General features: G+C 39.2%; 1 protein-coding gene across 2 annotated transcripts in view; it reads left to right on the plus strand.

Annotated features, from left to right (window-relative positions):
* Window positions 1-23,725, plus strand: part of GLIS3 (GLIS family zinc finger 3) — a 195,149-nt gene that overhangs the window by 38,272 nt on the left and 133,152 nt on the right. Inside the window, exon 1 of one of the 2 annotated variants that reach the window (XM_068177057.1) lies at window positions 12,811-12,943. The exons of the other annotated variant lie outside the window; for it this stretch is intronic. The gene's annotated coding sequence lies outside the window, so the exon portion shown is untranslated. Of the gene's footprint in view, window positions 1-12,810; window positions 12,944-23,725 lie in introns of those variants that run through there. 2 annotated transcript variants of the gene reach the window in all.

Raw genomic sequence — 23,725 nt, forward strand, 5'->3', positions numbered from 1 at the left:
GTTATTCCAACAGACTTTGGGACAGAGAAAATGAAGAAAAAGAAGAAAAAGAAGAAGAAGAGCACTTTTTTTCTTGAATAAAGAGTATTTTGAAAAATGCTTCTGTGTTTGACAGTTTGTAAACTGAAGGCTTAATTCAAAGTTCACTGTACCTTTATATAGCATGTAACTATATATTTCCCTGAGCAGTAAATAAAAGATTTTACTGAACTATGAAAATTTAATTGGGACTGAAGTGACAAATATAAATTTTTACTCTCAGATCTTGGATGGGTGGCAGTTCACAGGTATTACTGTGGATTCAGACACATTTATTGAATTTCAGAATCCACTACCTCCATTAGATACATGCTTTTCAGTAGAGGGGATAAAATTTGCAATAGAGAAAATAAAAAGTAGTAGCTTTCTGAAGGACTAAGACATAGCCTTTTCATAATCGGGATGTGTGCTTTATGTGAGGAATGAGTATGGGTTCATACTGATGGATATGAATATGCAACGGTGTATGACAGTTATGAACCTACAGTTATGTCACTCACTAAGAAAACTTTGGATGCACTTACTTTTAATGCACTTATTAGTCTTACCTGCCTTATTTTACATAAGCTTTGCTGCTATTTTGGCACATCAAAAATTAAGAATTATCTTTAGATATGAGTTGCATTTTCTAAATGCTAACTTTGTTAATTTGAGGTTCTGATTGTCCTCCTTACTTCATGCTCAGGACTTCTCAGCAGGCTTCATCCATGACAACAAAAGCTCTTATCCTGTATATAAAGGCTGCCTGTATCTTGTGTTTTAGACCATGTGTTTCTCAAGGTAGTACACTGATAGGATCCATCACTTCTTTTCATATGAAAAATTGAGACAATTTACTTCCCATACATAGAAATAACTTGATAAGGGAAAAATATTTTTTAATGGTGGTTAGATTTGGTTTCTGATGTTATCAGGGCTATTTAAAGCAATTTATTTAACACAAACTCACCATTTATTTGGTAGATTTGAATTAAAATTAGCACTTTGACAGTACATGCAAATTTTGTTGTCTATGTTACTCATTTACATACATTACCATGGCTATCATGTTAGTTTTTGGATAATCCTTGAACTTTTTAGTGATGACTTCCAATTAAATGATAATTGCATAGAAAATTCTGGCATATAGCATGAGTAAAGAGACAGTAAACAAAAAACTCATTGAGCTCACAAGTAAATTCTGTGCTTTCATGTGGAAAAGACCCCTTATAGTTGTCAGTTTTTTTACTATGATTTTTAAAGTGAGACACAGCTTACAAATATTTCTGCTTTAAATGTGCTAAGAATAGTAAATTTATTTACAAGTGTCTCAATCTCTAAGCATCCATACACTTAGAAAAAAATCCCAAAACACTGGAAAGCAATGAAATTTTAAAAGAAAGACGGAAGGCTGAAATCTCTGCTAGGTTTTCTGGGTATGTAAAGAACACAATACCGACTTCTTATGAAATTCACAGTCACATTAATTGGATGTAATATGAATGAATAACAAAGGACCTTTAGCTTGGAAGAATTTATTCAGCTAAGGATCCAGGCTGACCTAGCAGAGCCCAGTGATATGGGTGCACCAAAACATATTCCCCTCCCTCAACTCTCTTTCTAACAGCTCTTGCAGCACAATAAGGATACAGGCTTCCCCTCACCTTGGAAGAAGCAATCAGGACTGCCACAGTGCCATTCTTATTCTGTGAGAACTGGGATTTAAAATTGTTTTAAATGCAGGGCTGGCCATGCTTGGCATGAAAGAGTGCACCTGCTGCACTCTTCAATTGCCCAACCATGTTAGTGGGCTCCATTATTGGAGACTTTTGGGCTGATAGGATGCCCTGCCATGAAGTCTGCATGCTTATGCTGGTAGAGTGATTGAGTAATTTGCTGCTCTCTGAGCCTTACTTTTCAGCCTCTTAATTCACCTGTAGCTTCAGTTCATTTATATTCTCAATTCCACAATTACACCAGAGGGGAATAAGATGGACCCAAACTGAAAGAACCAACATGTTTCAGTTGCTGGGCCATATCCTGCATGTGCAGGTGTCTTTTCAAGAGCAATGGGCACTCTAAATGGCATTTACCTCTTGGCTGCAACTGTTGCTGCAAGAGCCGATCATCAGCCTGGGGCCACAGGATCACAGTGCTTTTGCTCTGAGTGGATACCTCCCACTTTATCATAACGCTAGTCCTGTGGCCTTTCCAAGTCAGATTTCCTTCTAATTGAGAAAGGCTCTTGCATGCATATCACAGTTTTGTATGCCTGGTGGAAAAATGCCACCAGACATTAAGCCCCTTCATCCTATTTCCCACTTCCAAACTTCCCACTTCCAAAGCCTTATTCCTCTGGTTTACCTGCTACCCTGCCCTACCATTAGGTTTTCTCCTACATGTCACACACAGGTCCCATCCAGGCCCCCTTACAGCCTCCGCGCAACTCCCCACGCATTCCCCATAACGCCCGTAGCGTGTAGCCCACAGACTATCCTCCAGGGACCCTGCACCCCTTGGGCTTCTTAGACCGTCAGAATTGGTGCAGCACCGCAGCTCCCCCCAGTCCCGTTACACACAGACACAAAATCCCTCCTGCCTCCCCTACCGCAAACACCTCTGGCTTCTAGCGCATCCCTCCGTTTCCTCATCCCCTCCAGCGTCTACCCAGCACATCCCGCCCCCGAAGCCTCCCTCTACAGGGCCACCCCACCAAGCCCCACACACCACCTGCCAGTCCCCCGGCTACCCCCGCCCCTACACAGCTGTGTGCCCCCTCACCCCACGCGTCCCCTGGGAGCAGGGGGCGCGGCGGGGCTGCTGCCGGCGGGACGCCGCTCCCCCCGCGCGGCAGAGCAGGCGCGGCTCGGCGGGGCCAGCCCGGGCCGCGGGAAGGGTTAACGGCGGGACAGCGAGCACATGACAGCGGGGCACAGGCTGCCGCGCTCGGCGGGAGCTGCGCGCTGCCGGCGGTGTAGGCGGGAGGTGAGTGCCTGGAGCCCCGCGGCGGCGCCGCGCCCCGCCGAGTCTGCCCGCGCCCGGGGGCGTGCGGCGCGGCCCGGCCCCTTCGCTGCCCCGCTCGCCGGAGCTGCTCCCAGCCCCGCGCTGCCGGCCCCGGCGGGGAGAGGGTGAGTCGGCGGCTCATGGCCTCCGTGTCAGCGAGGGGAGGGCGGAGGAGAAGGGAAAGCAAAACAAACGCTCTTGTGCTGCCGTCAGTTCGCGGTTACTCACCTCGCCGACCGGTCCGCCTCCGAGATGGGGACGCAGCTCTGTCTGGAAAGACACACGCCCGGGAGATTTGTCATCCCACTGGTGAATAACCGGAGATAGGTACCCGCGGAGGGGGGCTGCGGAGCGGCGCGGGCGGGAAGCCAGGAGCGGCCGGGGGTACCGGCCAGAGTGATGTGCATCCTGCGGAGCTGCCGCGCGGAGGCTCGTGGCTCTAATCCCGGGCAGTGTCCCGCCTGGGGCTTCCTCTCATCCAGGGACTGTCCCCGTCCGCAAGAGACCAGACGTGTCGTACTTGGTGAGGTGACAGCTCTCTTCATCTGCCGGCCTGTGCATTGCTAGCAACTCCAGCCCCTTAAAAGACTCGAAAATCATAGCTTTTAGCTGTGCCCTCCTCCCTTGTTCGCTTTTGGCCCCGATTGAAGCTGCTCATGCTTTGATTGCAAGATCTGTGGGGTGAGCTGTGGTAGTGATAAGGGTGGCGGTAGTTGTCCCCCGGGCCATCAACCGGGCACCGTATGGTGGCCTCCTGCACGAGGGGTGGTCACAGCGGGGGCACCAAGGCAGGACAGGTGTCCATGGCCCCATACCTCTGCCTCCACATTGCCGTCGGCTCACACGGGGACGTTGTTGGTGGTTTTCTATGTCCTGCATGGACTGAAGATCTCACCATTGCTGACATGGCAGCATTAGCAGTTGTGCCTGCACTCCTGGAAAGTTCAAAGCCATTACAGGCAAAGTGAACAGGGCAGCATAAAAGGTGCACGAATCAGGGCTTGCAGGAACCTTTGTTTGCTAGGTGAGGATGCTGTGGCTACTAATGGCATGTCAGCCTGCTCAGACTCAGGTACTCAGTGCTGCCTGATTTGTATTGGGTTTTTCAAGCACCTTGTCTGAAGGTTGTAGCTAGCCCTGCTGAGAATTAAGTTTGCTCCTGGAAAGCTCATGCTATTCATTTGGAGCAACCACTTGCAGTAGCACCGATCTGATATTTAAGGTCCTAGTAGAGAGGAAGCTTATGAGATTTTAATTAACATAATAAACTTGAGAAGGTTTCTCTGGCAGACTGGCAAAAATGGTAACTACACTAGGATATACATCACCCTGTCCACTGATAACGGCTGCTCTCTTGGTGGCAATTGCAGCAATATCTATGATTGTGCTCTGCTCTGTGTTTGTACAGTCCCTTGCACAAAGGCATTCCTTTCTGTGACTAATCTTCCTAGGAATTATAGTGATGCAAGTAATAAGTAATTAGTAGATTTCATTATACTAGCTCTGAGAAACTCAATCATGTTTGGGGTCTGGTTGCCTTGAGTGCTGTTGAAGATCTTTAGCTATCATTTGCCTTGCTTGTTTATGCTGTATCATTCTGATGATAATCAAGAACTAAAACTTTTCAGATTATGTGACCTTTTCTAGTTTTCCTTGGCTGAAGACCTGGACCTTAGAAAAATGTGGTATTTTCAGAGTACTTGCAGTTTGGAATGAAGACCTGTGTAGTACTTCAAGAATACTACTGTGAAGAAATGGATACAAATGACCAAAACAGTGCATGCTAATATGATATATTTATTATTCTCAGTAGTGTGTGAGTTCTGAGATGCTGGGAGACATGGAGGGTGGGGGAGATATTCTATATAAATTGAGAGAAAAGCTTATTTTTTAGCCCCAGTTTTGAAAGCACGTTGTCTTCCTTTATTGCAGTTGGGATTCTTAATGTGTCTATTGTTCCAAGCCTAATTTCAAACTCTCAGTTATTATTTCTTGCCTAGTTATATCTCTATGTGGTTTTCCTTTTCAAGGAGAATTTATTGCCATGCTCTGTTCTGCAAACTAGAGCAAGATAACTGTACAAAAACTGTAACACTTCCTATGCATGTGTGCTCTATTTAGAAAATGCATGGTGGCTTACACCTATATTAGGGTGCGTCTTTCTCACAAGCAGTTGTGAGACACAAAAACCTCAGGAGTCAGTGAGGCTGAGGTGAAACATCCCTATAGCTTTTGGTGCCTGTTCCTTCCCCCTCTCCATCACAGTCCTGTGCACCCAGACTGGCTCATCAGGTGTCATGTCAATACTTCTGAGTATTTCACTGTGGTGCCACTGAGAGATGATGCTCCAAAAACCATGGCCATGCGTAGATGGAAGGGCTGATAGGGGACAATAGAGCTCAAAGGGTAGGTAGACACTTTGGGTGGCCATGTGGCTGCTCAGCTCTGGGAGGAAATACATTTTTTCCTGGAATTGTGCCAAGGAAATTGTTGAGGGGAACATGGTGAGAGTCTTGGCTATCCATATTCATGTTTGGGATGAGGGCAGGCACTCACAGTCTTGGAATGCATAGTCCCAGAGGAAGGGGTTATGGTTCATGTTTGATTTCTGTGGTGTCTGGTAGCTGTTGTAGAGGTGAGATGTGTCCAGTGGAAAAATAGGAAGTTGATTGACTTGTCTTTCAGTCTTCTCCTTTGGGATAGTGCTTGATATACTATATGCAAAATGCCAGTGTCTGATAACTACTTCCATGAAAGCATTTCCTGAGCTGGATTTACTATTCTTCGAACTAATCTCTGCAGTGGAGTAATTTAGCTTTTGTTGAATTTGAAAAGTATTTTACCTCTTCTTTCAGTGGGTGAAGTAGTAAGCCAACTCTGATTAAAGCTTTCAAATCTGTGCTGGAAAAGTAGATGATATAGCATACTGTGCTACAGACATAGATTTGTGAATTATTCTTTTGTTTCACTTTCTGAAGGAATAGTGTTTGGATTTTCCAAGTCTTCAGTTCAGCTTGAATTTAAATTTTATTTTGATGAAAGTGAATTTATGAATCATTTCTATGGATTTTGAGCACTTAAGTTGTCATAATGTTATTGATGCAGAGTCATAGAACTTTGACTAATATCAGCTTAGGAAAAAAGAGCCTTTAAAAGCAGTGGACATAAGTGGTTTTTTTGACACATGTGGGAGCACAAAAAGGTCACTATAGTATCTTACTGATGGACAGAAACATTTCATTCAAAGATGGAAAGTGTTTCTGTTCCTTCAGTAGAACAAAGTAATTTGTCAGTACAGCCAGTCAGTTTCAGGTTATTATTATTTCTGTGGTTTTTTTATTTGTTTGTTTGGGGGATTTTTGTGTTTTAACTTAGCATATAAAATTTCAGCCCTACTCAGGATTGCAGAGATTATTTCTAAATAAGCCATTGTATTTGGTGCTGTACTCTCACAATTTCCAAGATCACTTTGATTAGAAATGTATGGGGTTTTACTATTATGGGTAGCTCTTTATGGATTTGATGCAAAATGTGGTTAGACTTTTAGAAAATAATTCATGTCCTAATTTAATTATTTATGTATTATTTAATGCACCTCTAGATAATCTGGTGCTTTGGTCTCATTCAGTTTGGCCATTAATATGAGAAGATCCTGATTTCCTGATGGAAATTGATATTTAAATACCAAAAATATACTTTTATAATAATACTAATGTAATAATAATAATATTTTTTATTGTTATATAATACATTTTAAAATGAGAAGACTTATGCTCTCCAAGATGCTTTAATATTTTAAAGAAATAATATATTCATTTGCATGTCAATGTAATGTCATACATTTTCATGATAGAATCAGAAGGAAGACTAAAGGAAGAAAATGCAGAAGAATGGCTTAACATGTTTCTACTTTCATTAAAAAAATTGATTTGTTTCTTCTTGCAGGTCAATTGATTCAGAAAACAGTTTGCTAACATGAGAAAGGAAATTATTAGTCCACAGGCCTTTCTTCAAGTGTAAAAACCACAACAGTAGGTAATGAGAAAAGATGATAGTAGAGAACACTGTCATACTGTCATTCCTTGTAAGATATAGTGTTGCTAGAGAAGAATAGCATGGGACACCAGCATTATAACAACACAAGTTGTATATCAACCTCAGTTTTTATAAACCTTGTAGATCTGTGTTACCTAAGTAGAAAAATTCTGTTGATTAAACTAAAGGAACTTTTGTTGAGTAAAGCTAATGCTTTCAGTATGTTATAATCTTCTCTTGATTATATTTGTACTTTTCTAATGTAGTTAAAATTGCAGACAAGAACTACAGCGAAGAATGTTTTTTATTTGTAGCCAGTCTATAGTGACATGGTATAAATCCTTGCCAGCAAAACATGCCCTTCTTTTTTTTTTTTTTTTTAATGTCCTTTTCTAAATACTTAGTCACCTGTGTTAAGGCAAGGGGCTTTCTACTTTTAAAATAAACTCTGAGAATTTAAGAACATTCAGCTCTCCCTGTCCTTGGCTGACTTGAAGAGAGTGATTTATGCTTCACCCAGACACAAAAATAAGTAAAACTGATTTTTATTGTTGTACTTTACAATTTTTATTTGCACAACAGAAAAATGTAACAATCAAAAATAGTATGTAGAATAAGACATTTATGACCATTTAAGTGTGGTTAAGGCATATCTCTCCTAGTGAGAGATTTTGCTCTTGCCTTTGAAGATAACATGCTTAAGCCTTTTATTTTTAGTGAGTTTTACGTGGAAACTGTGTGTGAATACCTATGCATAGATGTCTCTGTAGGCATTTAGATGACTTTCAGTCTAGAAGTGTGCTGTGAAAGCAGTTTTGTGAAATAAACAGGATGCTTTGTGTTTTTTGTCTGTTCACAGATGGAGAAAATGGAGACTTTGCAGAATCAGAGTAAGCAAAGGTTTAAGTATGAAGGTTTTACATTAAATTCAGTGATGAATATTCTGGTTGGAATCTTACTGGCTTCAGTGTTGAATATTTTGAGCTGAAGATAAAGTTATAGCTCAGTGTTTTGCTGCAAGAAGACTGTAACACTTCATTAAAACCTTAATGTGTATATGAATTAAAACCATGATTGAAGCCATGCTTCAGTTTTGTTAATGTCAAGTTAATTTGTTTATCCGAACAAGTTAATTAGGCACTGAGTCTATGATTGAACAAACTGCTTAAACAAGTGCTTAATGCTTAACAGATGAACCTAGTGATGAAAATTGGACCTGAGCTGTTCAGCTGAATTAGGGCTGAAGTTATTCCCCATCTGTATGATACCTTAGCCCAGTGACTTACGCTGACAAGTGCTGCTTTTGCCTAAAAATCTTTTTATGTCAGGAAATGTTTAGATCTACCTGATTCTGCCTTGGAGTAGGTTTTGGCTGAGATGATCTCTCAAACCCCTTACCAGTCTTGTCTTCTAATATTTAAATAATAGGAAAACATAAGTGATGAAAAGTCAGAGTTCAAAAATTATTGGTATAATTGGAAAGATATCCTTGAAGATTTGCTACTATGTGATTATATTTCAATTATGGCTTATCTATAGGCTTATAAATAAACATTCAGTTTCAAAGCGATTACAGTTGTGTTTATGAATGCTTCTGTGCTGTGCTTTCCTCCAGTACTTCTCTGTTGTGATGTGCCACAGAGTTTGACAGACCACAGAAGCTTTTCTGTAGTTTCACTATTTTCTCTTCATGTTGTTTTGTGCATATCCTTTAGAATTTGAACTGCTATTTTTCCTGTTTTGTCAACATCTATATGGTGCTTCACTACTGCATGTGCTTTTCAGCATAGACTGAGGAGTTGGCAGAAAAAATTGCAAGAAATGAGTTCATCCTAATGACAATTCCCTATCAGAGGGTCTTTTCTGGCTGCCTTATTGTACTTGGTCAGCATTCACTTAATGTCATGGCTTATTTAGATAATGTGAAGGCAGCTGACCTGATTACAAACTTCAGGTTTTTGAAGAGTGGAGAAAAGTAAAAAAGATTTTCTTTGTGTTAGAGCTTAAGTCATTGCTTGGCTTTATTCTTTCTTCCTGAGAGACCATATAGAGCTTGTTCTTTGTTTCTTGTAACCAGTAAAGTCACAAAATTAATAGGCACGTGCAGTCCTCTTTCATCTGTTACTTACTACAATATAATTTGGTTTTATATATGCATTTTTTTTAAACAGGCATAATACACAGTGGATTTCTCACTGACTTTGGATTGATATCAGTCATAGCTATGGGTCTGTAAAAACACACTTTGATTACATTAACTTTTTAAAAAAGTAATGGGAGGTGATACACTATGAGACATCAGACAGCAGGTATTCCTCAGGGATCTAGGATCATCTGTGGACCATAGATCTCACCAATCAGAATTCATGCAGGAGCACCCTGCCTATCTTCAGATAGCAGCATCCCAATCCCAGCTACTGGAAACTTGTCTGCCAGCCTGCTCTTGGAGGAGGGATAGCTCCTCAGAGCAGCACCATTGACAGTCCTATTCACTCCCCTGCCCGGAATTCCAAGAAATGTGTAGTTACAAATGAGAATGACCCTTTATTACAAGTCCCACAATCCCCAGAACTGCCAGTCCCACAGTTTTTAAAGCCAAAACAGCAAGAATTTTCAAACACATTCTCCCCATGCTGAGGTGAAGATAATACTCATTTTTTTAGTGCCATCAATAATAGCAATTTTTTCCAATAGTACATATGCAGATGGTATTGGTTTAAGCAGATAGAAGCCAGTCACTTCTTTACCATTCTTTTCCTACAAAGGAAGAGACACTGCAACAAGATGTCTTGATATTTTCCATGAAATAAGCTCATAATTTGATTATGTTCAGGGATTTTGTATCGCACAGCAGTTGCTTGGAATCACTGAATTGTCCTAAGATTCTTTATAAATAGAATAACCTAACCTTTTGACTCAACAAATCCAGAGAGTATTTTTATGTTCTATGGCACCAGAATTTTGTCAGTGCTATCAAGAATACTCCTTGGATGCATGAACACACCTTTCCACTGGTGAGTAACAGCTGCTTACTGATGAAAGCAGCAATAGTCATGCTTTTTTAAGGTGTCTAGGCTGGACATGCTGTAGAGTGCTTTGTCTTAACCATAGATTTGCAATGCACTTCTTGAAACCACTGTTTATGCTGTAGAAATTAATGATTAATAACTCTCACAAAATTTGGAGTCTGGTTCTCTGGAGTAAGTGCTTATGCATCAGATGAAAATGTACTTGACTGTCTGCTCTTGGATCTTAGAAGTCAAAATGGAACATTTAAGTTTGCAATACTTCTTGACTCTGGTCATGCTGGAGATGAAGATACTCCTATGGGGGAGTTTTTAATATTATTTTCAAAATTTAATGTACATAGACATGAGAATTTAATGTATAGAAAATAATTAAATGGTTTAAAATGAAATAAATTAAATAAATGGAAAAAAGGCTGATATCCAAGTGAAAATGGAGAAAAGGAGAGAGACTTCCCATTTTATTACAAGTGTGTTGCTTTTCTCAATTTCCTGTTTTTCTTCACTACTTCCATTTGAAAATTTAGGAAATCTGTCCCTCTTCTGCAAGGCTTGAAAACTTGAACCAGTATAATTCCAGAGCTAGTTGAAAGTTAACTGCATGTTGAGTGCTCTGCTGAGTCAGACTGGTGGTAATACATATACATATTCATTGCGTGACCTCTGGGATCACTGATCTGGTGCTCAAAGTGGTGGAGGTGGTGGGTGTAATCCACAGCACACAGAGTGAAAAGAGGTGGACTCCCCACATGATAGTTTTCCCTCTTTCACTTCAGGAAGAGCCTGATTCTTGCTGTCTTCAAAATGATATGTCTGAAAACTGAGAATCCATACTGAGATCTTTAAAGTAGCCCTACATAATAGCTGATCCGCCTACAGTATGTGTTGCAGAGCAGCATGGGAAGGTGAAGAGAACATCAGCCAGTTCGGTGTCCCTGGTTTGTGGATTTTGAACTGGTATTTTTATCTGCTGTGCCCAATTGCTCTGTTCCTAGATGCTGTCAATTCTGCCTTTCCTTCTTGGCTTGATTAGCTGGCACATGTGTAATATAGTCCACTTTTTTGGTAGAATAGCAAGTAGAAAATTCAGCTGAAGGGCTGGCATTAGGGAAGATTATGTATAAACACTGTGGACATGGTAAAATACTGTGGACTTCAGATACCAGAACAGGTCTTCAATATCTCTCATCAATGCAGCTCTTCGGACGGAATTTTTGTTATGAAAAATAATACAATTTTAAAATGCCAGCTTTTAACTAAATATTCTAGTAAGAAAGTAATTTATTTTAAGGTATGTAAATTTCAAACTGTTCAAATTAGAACTGTGATCTAGTGTAGTTATGAACAAAAGTTATGTATTTGAGGATTTAATACCAGCATATCTACACTTTATGCACATCTGAATCTAATTTTTTCTAGGAAGTCTAGTAGCTATTCTTATTGCTTGCCTTGTTCATTCCTATGTACAGACAATGGATTTGTGAGTGTGAGCTGGACCATGTTCAGGCATATCTTGAGTATTCTCATGTCTCATGTTGTGATAAAAATCCCAAATCTTTCTGAAGGCAGTACATACTTTCTGAAAGCACCAGTATGTTCAACACTTCTATTTGTTTCTCATATTGAGTCAATGAAAAGGTATATTTGAAGTTCATTGAGAAATATTAAAGATAAACGTATCTTTGCTGGTGTAGGTAGTTGCAGGAAGTAGCTGTGGGAATAATTAGGGAGCTCACTTTCAATTTTTCCCTTAGCATTATTGGTGAACACTACGGGAGGGAGGATCCAGCTTGGGAAGCTTGGGAAGCTGGATCCTTAATCTGAATCACAGAGGTCATACTTAACCTGTTATGACAATTCATTCAAAGTTTAGGAGGAGTAAGACAATATATTGTAGTCTTAAAGCAGCCTGGATTTGGCTGATGAAGAATTTTTACTGTGACCAAAATGCCATGCTGACATGCTGTTAGTGACATCAGTGCAGCTGCAGCACCTCCAGCCACTGCACTCACAACCTGGTGGAGAAGTCCACCGTGGACAGGGAGAGGGGAGAGGCAGCCAGAAAACCCGGGTTTTGGTCTTCCTGTGATTGTGGTTTGAGCTGGTGTGTCTGTCAGGATTTTCAGTAATTGTAAGTGGCTCACAGTCATGAGTGCCTTAGCCATCATCTCCTTGTGTCCCCCGGTCTCCCTGGCAGCAGGTGACACTACATGTGGGGGGAGTTCAGGCCTTTAAACCAGTCTGGCCTTTTGTTCCACCTTGACTGCTCCACTAAAACCAGTGCAGTCAGCATGTAGGTGTTTGATGAAGACTGTGTTACAATTGTTCAAACATTTGAAATAAATATACCTGAAATGGAGCTTGAGGAAGCAAATCTGGACATCTGCTCCCAGATGGGGAACTTAAATAGGAAATACAGAAACTTGTGCAGATAGTCATGGACCCCCTTTGTTGTCTTTTTCCAGGCATTGAAAAGACATCTGTCATCTTCCATTTCTGAGGTTTCTGTATTGTTGTTTATTCCTTGACATAAAGACAATTCTGTATTTTATTTTCTGCTTTCTTGCATATATGACTGTAATTTTTTATGGTAATATGAGTCAATTAACTCATTTCTTCATGTGTAAAATGAGCTTGTTTTCTGTTAGAGATCATTAGGGCTCTTTCTTAGCCTGGAAATAGGTGACATACCATTGCATCCTGGTATTTTATTTGATTTGATTTTCCCTTTAGAGACTCTAGAAGAAGAAACAGCTCCAGTGCTACTAAGCTGTGTGAGAACTGTGAACTTGGTCAGCAAGGATAATTAATCTCCAGTTGCCAAAAGGGCCTTGTTTCACTTTTGAACAATAACCACACAGGTCTGTGAGGAGTGTTATATGCTGAAGTGTTAATCAGTAAGCAGCTTGAACCACACTTGAAATCTCTTTAACATACTTATTTCGCTCTCTAGTACTTTTGTTTTTTATGTGTCAGTTGGCGCAGTCTGAAAAAAAGACATTCATCAGTATTCTGTGCAGTTCCTTATGCAGAAAGCTTTACTCAAGACTCAATTTCTTTTTTAGTTGTTTTCTATAATCAATAACTAGGCAGTTTTAAAGCCTGGTTATTGATGATATTTAAGTATAAAAATGTAAGTGATAATGATCTTAGTTTTATACAGCTTGACACATTTTTCAGCTTTGCACATCTTTTGGTGGCCTTGATATGCTTGAAAAAACAACATCAATGCAAGGAATGCATTGGCATTGCAGCTCTGGTAGTTGTTTCTGGAAATCCATTCTGAAGACAATAAGGATGGGCCTTGGTGGATTCTTTTCTCTTGTCTAGGACTTTTCAAAATGGTACAACTGTGAACATGAGAATCCTTGAGTTTAAATCTGCAATTAGTTTTAGGGGCTGGATGACCAGCAGTCCTGGTTGGTCTTGAGCAGGTTCACTGCTGCTGTTGGTATGCCTCTCCTACAATGTGCAAGAAGTTTACTTAACTTTTATGTAAAAGCTAGTGCACAGATTCCTGTTGCAAGACACTCCTTTGGGGTGCTTATTTCAGGCTTATTTCTTTTTTCCCCTATCTTTCATATTTCAGGCATGGTTCAACTCCTGAACACAAATGATGTTCTGGCAACTCTTAAACAGAAATGATGGATGGAAGGGAATGATTTACATTGACTCTGTAATTTTGCAGTCTTTATCTTAAATATTCAGAATTATGTTTAAGAACAAAATGTTGAAGAAAATAAAAAAGCCGGTGGTGCCAAAATGCATATTGGACTATGTGTTATAAAGGCCCCAGACAACTTAGAAAAATGCCCTGAAAGAGTCTAAGGCTTAATGCCAAAAAGGAGCTACTTTACACAAGAGCTGTAAACCCACTCAAGAATATTAGGCATGTTGCCAACAGTTTCCCATTCTGTGTTGAGTGTATTTTAACTTCTCTCATACTGTGTCTTATACCCTTTACCCTCCACTTTGTGGACTCAGACAGTGAGATTTAAAATTAATGGCAGCAATCCAAAATGCAGTACAGCGAAGGTGCTGGTTTAAATAAGTTTCACATTTCTTTGATTTTCCTAGACCAAATATTATTCTTTCTGATTGGGGCAAACGCAATAAAGGGGATAGGGTGTATTAATCAATAGGTTTCTGATACCTGTTTTCACTTGTGGTTTTCCTCCATTGTCACTGATGCTTATTTATGTCATCCTAAAATTGGCTAATGAATTCTGTATCCTCCAAGTCTATAGAGAGAAAAATTTGATGCCTCAGGTCAAGCCATTAAAACAAAACCTAACCAGATCAAAATATTGTATTTTCACTTTACTCTGAGAATCTTCAACTCTAGTTAATGATTTTTCAGTTTTATTTTATCACCAGGAGATGGCACTAATAAAATTTGTTTTCATACAGAGAGATATATGTTTCAGCCACGCTTTATAGAGGAAATTAGTAATAAAAATCCAGTTGAAGTATGAAAATTCTGGAAGTTTTGTACCTGAAAATTCTTGAAAACTGTATTGAGGCCACCTGCTCCTCCGGGTGAATTAAGATTTCACTATTTTGGTATGAATATGGGTAAGTCACATAAATTTCCTGTGCCTGTATTCTTTTTGTTGGCAAATTTTGGAAAAGTTATTTTTACATTAATAAAGTGATTTGAGATCTCCACATAAAGTGCAATGTATTGATGTCAAACACAAAATTAGTTTTAGACCTGCGTATGCACCTATAGAGATGGAACATAAAATAGAAGTTGTCTATGCCATTTCATAGAGAAGCAGGCTACCAAAAAGCTGTCCCATACACACTTCAGCATAGAAGTGTGCAAATACTAAATTTTGCAGATTATTTGGTGTTTTGGCATATTTCTATTGTGTTCTTCCAGAACTATATTGCCTTTCCTAGCAGTTCTGTAACATGACATTCACCATGGTGATGTGTTTCTTTATTTGGTCCCTACTGCTTCAGACCTGTTAGATGGTGCTGAACAGGAATAAAATCCACTGTTTGCTTTGGTTTAACTGCTCTGTCCTACCACTCAGCCAGAGAAAACAATGAGAAGAGAAGCTGCTCTTCTGGCATCTATTCTGTACATAAAATGCAAAGTTATCTTTAATCTACTTTCAGGAAACTCATACAGCTATAAATGCATGGAAGACTCCTGCAAGGAGTTCCATGTTTGGACTTTGGCTTTGCTTGGACAACAAACTGCTTAACATGTATCTGACCTGTTTCTAACTGGGTTATAAACAGCTTGCATATGTCCCTTTGTCCCTGTTTCTTTTCCTTTTATACCTTCCAGGCTAAATTGAATCTCAGGCCACTGAGGTGTTTGCAGGCATGTTATCTTATACTTCAACTAGTGGAGAATTTCTTTCACTGCTAGTGGTAAGGGTATACACCATTTTTTCAGCAGACTTGGGATACCAGCTCAATATGCGCTGAGTGCAGTAGAAGGTGCACTGGGCATGAAATGCAGTAATAAAACTATGCATTTGACTGTCCTATTTGTGGGGCTAAGTAAAATTCTGACATTTCATACTGATGTTTGTTAAATTCTGCTTGTGACACAAGCATGGCCTTCTGTTGTTTCATAGACATTTGTTGTAGAGAGATTCAGAATGGTTTAGGTGTCACTGGGCTACACTCCGCAGAATGTGGGGGACCAGAAGTTTCCCCAGAAGGGGATGTAAAGAACACATCTCACATGAAATGCAGGAGGGCCTGGGACAGGAGTAGGGAATATGCTTTTTTCTTCTGTGTCTCAGTCTTGTGACACAGCTGAATACATAGCCACTTGTGGAAAAAAACAAACAAACAAACAAACAAACCCAAGCAAACAAACCATGTGTTCAGGCAATAATCTCTGGTTGCAGCTATAAATACATGAAATGGAACTTGAGATTAAAATCTCATTCCGTTGAGGTTTCATGTAGGCAATTCTATAGATACTATATGGTTGATAAAATCAGTGGTTTAAGTGTTTTTTCCTGGGCTTTTTAGAGAAGTCTATCCCTGTTTAGTCTAACCATTTAACACATTAGTGGGGTGGCTGTGTGGGGGGGTTAGTTGCTGGCTGAAGTTAAACCATGACACTTCATTAGAGGTTTCAAATGATGAGAGGAGAGCTTGTCTATAGTGGATTATTACGCTTTAATGAGCAGAGGCCACCGGCTCCTCGGGTTTAAAAGCTTAATGCTGAGTCTGATATTTTTGGGTGAGGACAGTACCAAGCTGAGAGGTCAGTAGAAGAGACATGCCTTTCCCAGCTTTCTTTATTACAATAAAACAGTTGCTGCATAACATTTCCCTTGCAAAATCTCTGGAGAGAATTTTGACCTGGCAGGTTTCCCTGGAAGTGTTCACATGGCAGGACTGTTTTGTCCAAGCAACATCTCCAGGGCACGAATCTTCTGTTGGTGTTTGGCGTGGTTGAACTTCAGCCAGTGAGAAGTACTTGTGTCCTGGCTGACCCATGGTAGCTGTGTGCAATAGTGAGGAAGCTCTGGCTTTCCCTCTCTACTTTCCCCTTCCAAATGTGCCCAAAAGAATTTAGTCCCCTGAAATGATAATGAGCCATGCTTCAGCCAAATTCCTGTTGAAAACAACGGTGTACCCAGAAATTCATATTTGGGCTCTAGTAAGGGATTTCTTTGCACGTTGATGTAACTTATTTGCATTGTCAGAATTGTTCTACAGAGCTTCCTGTGACTCTGAGGGCATCATGATAGTGTAAAATGTTATTTTCTTTCAGAAGGCATTCCTTTGTGTTGAAAAGGTTGCTTTTCCTGACTCTACCTTGGTACTGTTCATTTTTAATGAAATTAATCCTTAAAAGCTAATAAATTTAATTGAAATGAATAGGAAGAAGAAAATATATTTAAACAATTGTGAATGGATGCAGTACCTGGAATACCTGGTTGTTGTGCTGCAGTAAGTTTATTTAGTTGTTGTTTTGCACTGGGTGATTGGAATTTGCACTGGGTAGTTTTTATATTGCCCTAAGTGGCTTGTATCACATAGTTTCTTCCTCACACCCTTTCCCCTCTCCCCCAAAGCCCCAGTGGTGGTCACTCCCCAAGTTACTCCCTCCCCTCACCCCTCCCATCACTTGTATTCCATTGGCTGTGGCCTCTCTCCTCTGCCCCCCTTCCCCTGGGCTTAAAATCTCCTGCAGCAAGACCCTCGACCTCTTTCCCTCTCTTTGTCTCCCTTGGACTTCCCTGGAGTGGTTCCACAGTAAAGTGGGACTATCGTCCCGAGAGGAAAGAGCGCCTTCAGTCTTTTACTTTTGTCCTTGTGATATTGAGAGGGCCCGGGGGTCCAGAGCTAGCTGAATCGGACCCCAAAGGCCCCGGGATCAATCTTACACCTGGTAATCACATACTTTTCCATTTTTACTTCCTTTCAGTGTCTCTCCCTTTTTTCCATAAATTCAAACAAACAAAATGAAAATAGAAAATGTGCTTTGCCACTCCTATCTGGTCTGTATCTCATCTGCAGGGAAATAAGCTCCATCAGATTAAAATCTCTCTCCTACTAAAGAAGCCATATTTTGGTATATTAAAAGCCATTATAATGGGGGATATAATTATCCCCCATTATAAGTGGGATAATGCTTTCCCTGCAGTTTCCCTGCAGGAACTGCTATCATTTGCAGGACAATCTAGGTATTTCTGCCTTTTCAAATATTTTTTGGGTGATTCCTACCTTGTATTTAGTAAAAGTCCTTTACAGAATTGAAATTTGAAGAGTTGATTACTAAAATATTTAATAGTAGATTAAACATAGTAGATTAAATAGCACCAGTAGATTAAAATTTGAAGCATGGCTAAAAAACCACTGTCAAGTATTAGGAGCTGGCAGATTGAAAATGGGAAATGTCAACCGGACAGGCAAGTTTCAAAGTCACTTTTGCCCCAAAATGTTCTCTTCTTTTCCTATTGATTGAAGATAATACTGAAAATGTAAATCATTAAATTTAGGAGAATTTCTTTGTCTGTGGTCCATAACTGGTTTATGCTCTACTGGCTTACCTCTACTAAATAGCACTAAGAAGGTTTTGGAAATGGAATCTCCATGCAATGTTTGATCCAGTTCTCCAGTTGCTTGTGGAGGTAACAGTTGCTAATGCTGATGGAGAATGCTGGTTGGCCTTTATAAAACAGATATGCCAAGCCCTATATAATTTTTCTAAATTAAGCTGTTACAAAAAATAAGATAGCTAACGTAACTAAAGAAGGGACTAGAGCTGTATGTTAAGTAGAGATAACATAAAAAGAGTAAAAACAGTAAGAAGAGAAATCAAAATGTTTATTCATAAATGCCCTATGGTCTGTATATATAGAATCCTTGCTGGCAACCAGTACAGGGGTTTGGTGCAGTGAGGCATGGTCCTTCCCAGTCCTTTGCAAAGTCTTTGTACCTTTTTCCCCTGAGATGTTACTTTCTGTCCACCCACAGCCATGCTTCTGCCCCATCCTGGCCCTGTGTTGTACCCTGCAATCTCTCCAGCCCACTCTCCTCCACTAGCCCAGCAGTTGCCAAAAGCTGCCCAGCCCCTCTCTTCTCCATGGCTGACCTTGGTGCTGTCCCTTCTGAAAGGAGCCCATGAAACCAGGATCATACTGCTCAGGTCAAGCTGTCCCAGCTTCTTTGCATTTTCAGCAGCTGTGAGAGGACCTTGAAAGCATATAGGGAATGCTTCTTTCTTCAAGAAAGAAGAAATATTATAATGTCATTTCCAAAAAAAGGTTCCAAAAAGGTTTTGAGTTCCCCTGCACAGAGGGAGTTCTTAGGCTGGATAATGTTTTATTATAATTTATTCAGGTTTTTGTGGTTGTGAACACCAAGAGTGATGATTTCATATGAGCATAGGCGATTGTACAAGTTTTTCTGTTAAGATAGTATTTAGTACTGACTGGACTAAAGATGGAAAAAAAAAATGAAAAAGTTCTCGTCTGTTTTTTCTGCCCAAGTATTCTCAGATCTTGGGGTTTTGATGAAAGATGTTTGTCTTTATTTGACTTGAATGTCTCTTTTCATTAATGTTACTAGAGTACTTTCAACTAGTGTTACATTCTCTTTTTGCACAAAAAAGTTACCTTTACTTTACAATTAAGCAATACAGTTTGTCTTTGTCTGTTTCTGGGACTTGAGTGAGATTTGGCTAGTGCAAAGGCCTTGAGGTTAACAAGAGTTTACTATGAACATTTTGGAGTATATTGTAAGTACGTGTTTAAAGAAGGAAAAAGAAATCTCTATATGCAGTTAAGTGATTTTTACTTAGAAAGTTAAAAAGAAAATAGGTACTCTTACTAAAATGGCACTTGAGAAAACCAGAATAAATTTATAATTCATGCTTTATTCAAATACCAGTATAATATGACAGGCAGTCATCAGCATTGCTGACATACCACTTTGGCAGCTAAATACAGTTCTTAATTATATAACATACACTTTAAGATGCTTGTTCTGTCCTCCTGAGACATTTTTATTTTAGAGTTTGGTTGTAGCACATTTCACCTAGATTGAACTTGCATTAGTTGTATACTCCTGTTTGAACATTTGTTAATAAATCTACAACAGGCTGTCAGGTTCCAGCTAACCAAACTATAATTGGCCTGTCAATCAGTATTCACAAATAAATGTTGTTCGTAAAAAAACTACTGACCCAGCATTGATGTCAATTAATTAGTGAAATATATCTTCTAACACAATCCACTGTTTCCTATGAATGTTTTGACACTTTTGGCATTAAGAGAGGACTGCTTGGATAATTATTTGCATAAACAAGTAGCTATACATTTAGTTGAATTTCAAATACGAGGAAATGTTTAAAAAACTTTTAGTAATATAAGAGAAATGCTGTTCATCTTGGGACCTCAAGACAGCCTGATGGAAGATGGGTCGGCCATGATGTACCTTCCCTGGCCAACCCACAAGTAGTGGGATTGTTAATGCTGCTCCATGACTTTTCTTTGTCTAGAGAGGTGCAAAGCTGGTGTGTTTCAGCTGCTTAAACTAAACTGGGATTCTTGCTAGATTTGCTGCACCACCAGGAGTGGCTTTCTATATTGGCTTCTTATGTGCCCGTACCTTTACCATCTTGCACTACTTTCCAACTGCTTCCCTTTTTTGGTGTGAAATATGGTTAAACATCTTAGTTCCTTGTGAAAAGCCATTTATTTTTTAATGTATCATGTGTGTTCAAAAGAGAACTGGGAAATTTCTGCCGTGAGTATTTGTCTCTGAAATTACTGGGTTCATGTGATGGGAATATTGTTTCTGTTGCAGTGAATTGTTGCTTAACTGCACTTGTTTTGCTGTCAAGATGGAAAAAGGAGTAGAGAAGTTATTAATGAAATTTTTTTTCATTGAATGAATTTTAAAAATTAATGGAGAGGGAAAAGAAATGAGGAAATTAATTTTATGTAAATTTGTGTTTTTATCCATTCTTTCATTTATCCATTTGTCCATTCTTTCATTTGTAATCACAAACACGGGGCAGTATTCAAATAACAGTAAAACTATCAATTTCTGGTCAGTCTATTACTCTTAATTTGAATGGGGGTTGAAAGCATTTGTTTCATAAAATGGCTTTGTGTAATTAATAGTCAAATTACTAACTCTGCTTAGAAACTTATATAAGACCAAACCCATTAATTAATTTTTTTCCTATGTCTGCTTTGAATTCCTTTCTCACAAAAGAAAAATTGCTTTCTTGCTAAATAGGGAAACTGCTTAATGCTTTATAACTTTAACTGGCCTCATGATAGTCCTGTGCAGAAATTAGGTTGGGTTGATATCTGACTATGATGTTAAACTTATTGGGTATTTTAAATGTATATCACCTTTGAGTCTGCCCAAGGAAATGCTTGAGAAACAAATGAGTCAGACCACATGTCCAGTTGGCTACTGGAAAACTATTCACCCATGCCTTTTCTGCAGTGTCTTCTGCGTAGTGATTACCAAAGGCCACTGGTCCCTACCAGTTGGGATGGGGGTGAGTCCTGGTGACCCCAGCATCACAATTCTGTCTCCTTTCCCTCTATGACTGCTCTGTCAACCAGCATTTCTAGAAACCAGCATGCTTGTGCAGTGTGTGCCTTGCAGCTTCATCCTGTATCTCAGATAGCTGTGTCCTCTCCTTCTCATTTGTGTCTTGCTGGCACTCCTCTTAACTTCCTGTAGCTCAACTTCTTCCAGGTGTGTCAACAGCAATGATGGGAGAGGAAAACTAGCTTGTACAAAGAGTAAGTACAGTGAATTATAATTTTGAGAGATAGAGAAACTGAAACTTGGGGCTTTCAAGAATTCTCACTTTCACTTGCGTGGGAAACACCAAACTCCTCAAGTCCAATGAAGAGTCTAATATGAAAAGTAAGTCTGAATAGATATTAATTTTAAATTTTGCCTTTGACACATGTAAATATTATCTCATACAGGAAACAGATCCTGAAAACCTTTTGCCTTCTAAAGATTACACTGTATAAAGTTAAGGGTTAGCGGAATTAAAGGATCATCATCTGGACCACAGGAGATGAAAATGGGCATCCAGGCAACCAGGGCATACACAGGGCAACCAGGACTGGAGTTAGAAATTGTAATTCAAATACAGAAATAGTTATTTACCATCACTACTCTTGAATCAAGCTTAGCTTGTGATTGTCTTCAGTTCTTCTGTGGGGATTGCAAGTCTGTTTTCATTTCGGTCTTAATATTTAAAAGACTTATCCAGACTTGTATATTTTCTTGTCATTGTGCACTATCATTTTTAGGGGAAAAAATTGTTTAAATATTTACTTTGAAAGACAAATGGCTGAAGCCTTCAAACCTAAAATGTAGTGTAAAAAAATCTTCCTCCTAGTAAAAGGAAAAGGATCGTTGTGTGCATTCTGTAGAAGACTCTTGCAAACATTTATGACTCTGGTACTAGAAAACTGTACTGAGGAGAAAATATGCCTATCCATGGGGCCTTGAGAGTGGAAAGATAAACTCCAGTGTTCTCTCAGAGAGTTCTGAAAGTACCATCTGGGAGGTTCTTTCTACACAGCTGTGTCCTCTGTTGGCCATGAGAACATGAATTTTTACATTTTTATTATCAGATAATACTCCCTGAGAGTTCCCTGTCTCTATCATTAGTTTCTTTTTTAATCTAAAGATTTTTTAAATTAACCTCTTCCGTTGAGAGAGGTGGTAGGCCTGTGAAGCTGGAAAAACATTTTCTTTCAGATTGTAACAACTTCTCCTCATCAAAAGGTGAAGTTGAAACCTTGAATGAAAGGTTGCTGGAGCTGTTTATTTTCAGCATTTGTGGAGGAGGGATAGAAGTTTTATTAGAAAATGCTGGATTTCTGTAGAATATAATAGAAAACGATGCTGATACTGGCTGTTTCTGTGGAAGTGTTGAATGTATAGAAGAAAAATTTGTGTTGGATTCTACATTTTTAAACGGATTTATTTCATTTTAATTAAATCCTGTAATATGGAATTCCACATAGAACAGATTTTGTTGAAATTCATATGGTAAAATAGTGTTAAAAGGAAGCCAATTGAGTTTGGATTAAAAACTGCCAAAGATAAATCATTAACAGATTAATAGTATCTTTGAAAGATAAGAGAAAATGATACATAGGACTTTTTGTCTACCTGCCTTTTGTAAATTTCCCAGAAGCCTTGAATTGTTCTAGAAAAGGAAAAACAATTTCTTAAAGTATTAACAAAACATCTGATTTATGACTGCAAACATTTTAAAAGATGTTTTGAATTATTAAAAGAAAAGACTGAGCATCAGTATTTCCAGTCATTCATACTTGGTTGTGAAAGGTGCAGTCTGATGTTCAGATGACTTCATTCAAATTAGTCAGTTGCTGATGCTAATGCAGTAGTAGGTTTAGGGTTTTCTTCTTAGAGTCTATTCCCATCCATTTTCCTGGTGAGCATTCTAATTATTTACAGTATAAATAGCTTGTTATCTATTTACATACTAGTATATGCACATATCCTAATTTTACATGCCTTTATTTGTGCAGCACAAATTAAAAATGTGAGATGCAAATGTCTTTTATTCCTATGTACAAATGAATCAAATACCGTAGCTGTCACCACCGAAGCAAAAAACCACATCAGCTGCCTTTTTATATTGTAGTAGGACATGATGTTATATTTTCCTCTATATATGAAAAAAACTCCAGCCTACTGCACATGAAAGGAAATATCTGCATTGTAATCATGTCTATTATCTTTTGTGGAAAACTACTGTTTCTTTCCCTTAACTCTAGTTTTGCTGCCTTCTCACTAGCAATTCCTGCTCCAGGTGCTCTGAGTTGCTGCTAATACTGTCTCAAAATCTGTGACTGTTAAGGCACGAAAACTTAAAACTGCAAATTAAAGAATTGTCTTAATATCTGCATAGTGCTTGTAGTCATAGCTCTCCCATACCTGTCACTTGCCTTATGTATGTGTCTTTTTGTTTGAAATGGACCTTGTTTATGAATGTTGATTGTTTATGAATGTAGCATTTTCAACATGCCACTGAGTCCAATTCAAAATTTTACAACTTGATCCTTTGCTTTAAGCCTTTAATTGAATATGAAAGATGAATTCCTTGGTAATGGTGAGTAGTATCAACTCTAATTTAG

Source organism: Anomalospiza imberbis, chromosome Z (assembly GCF_031753505.1).
Source record: "Anomalospiza imberbis isolate Cuckoo-Finch-1a 21T00152 chromosome Z, ASM3175350v1, whole genome shotgun sequence".
Classification (NCBI taxonomy): Eukaryota; Metazoa; Chordata; class Aves; order Passeriformes; family Viduidae; genus Anomalospiza; species Anomalospiza imberbis.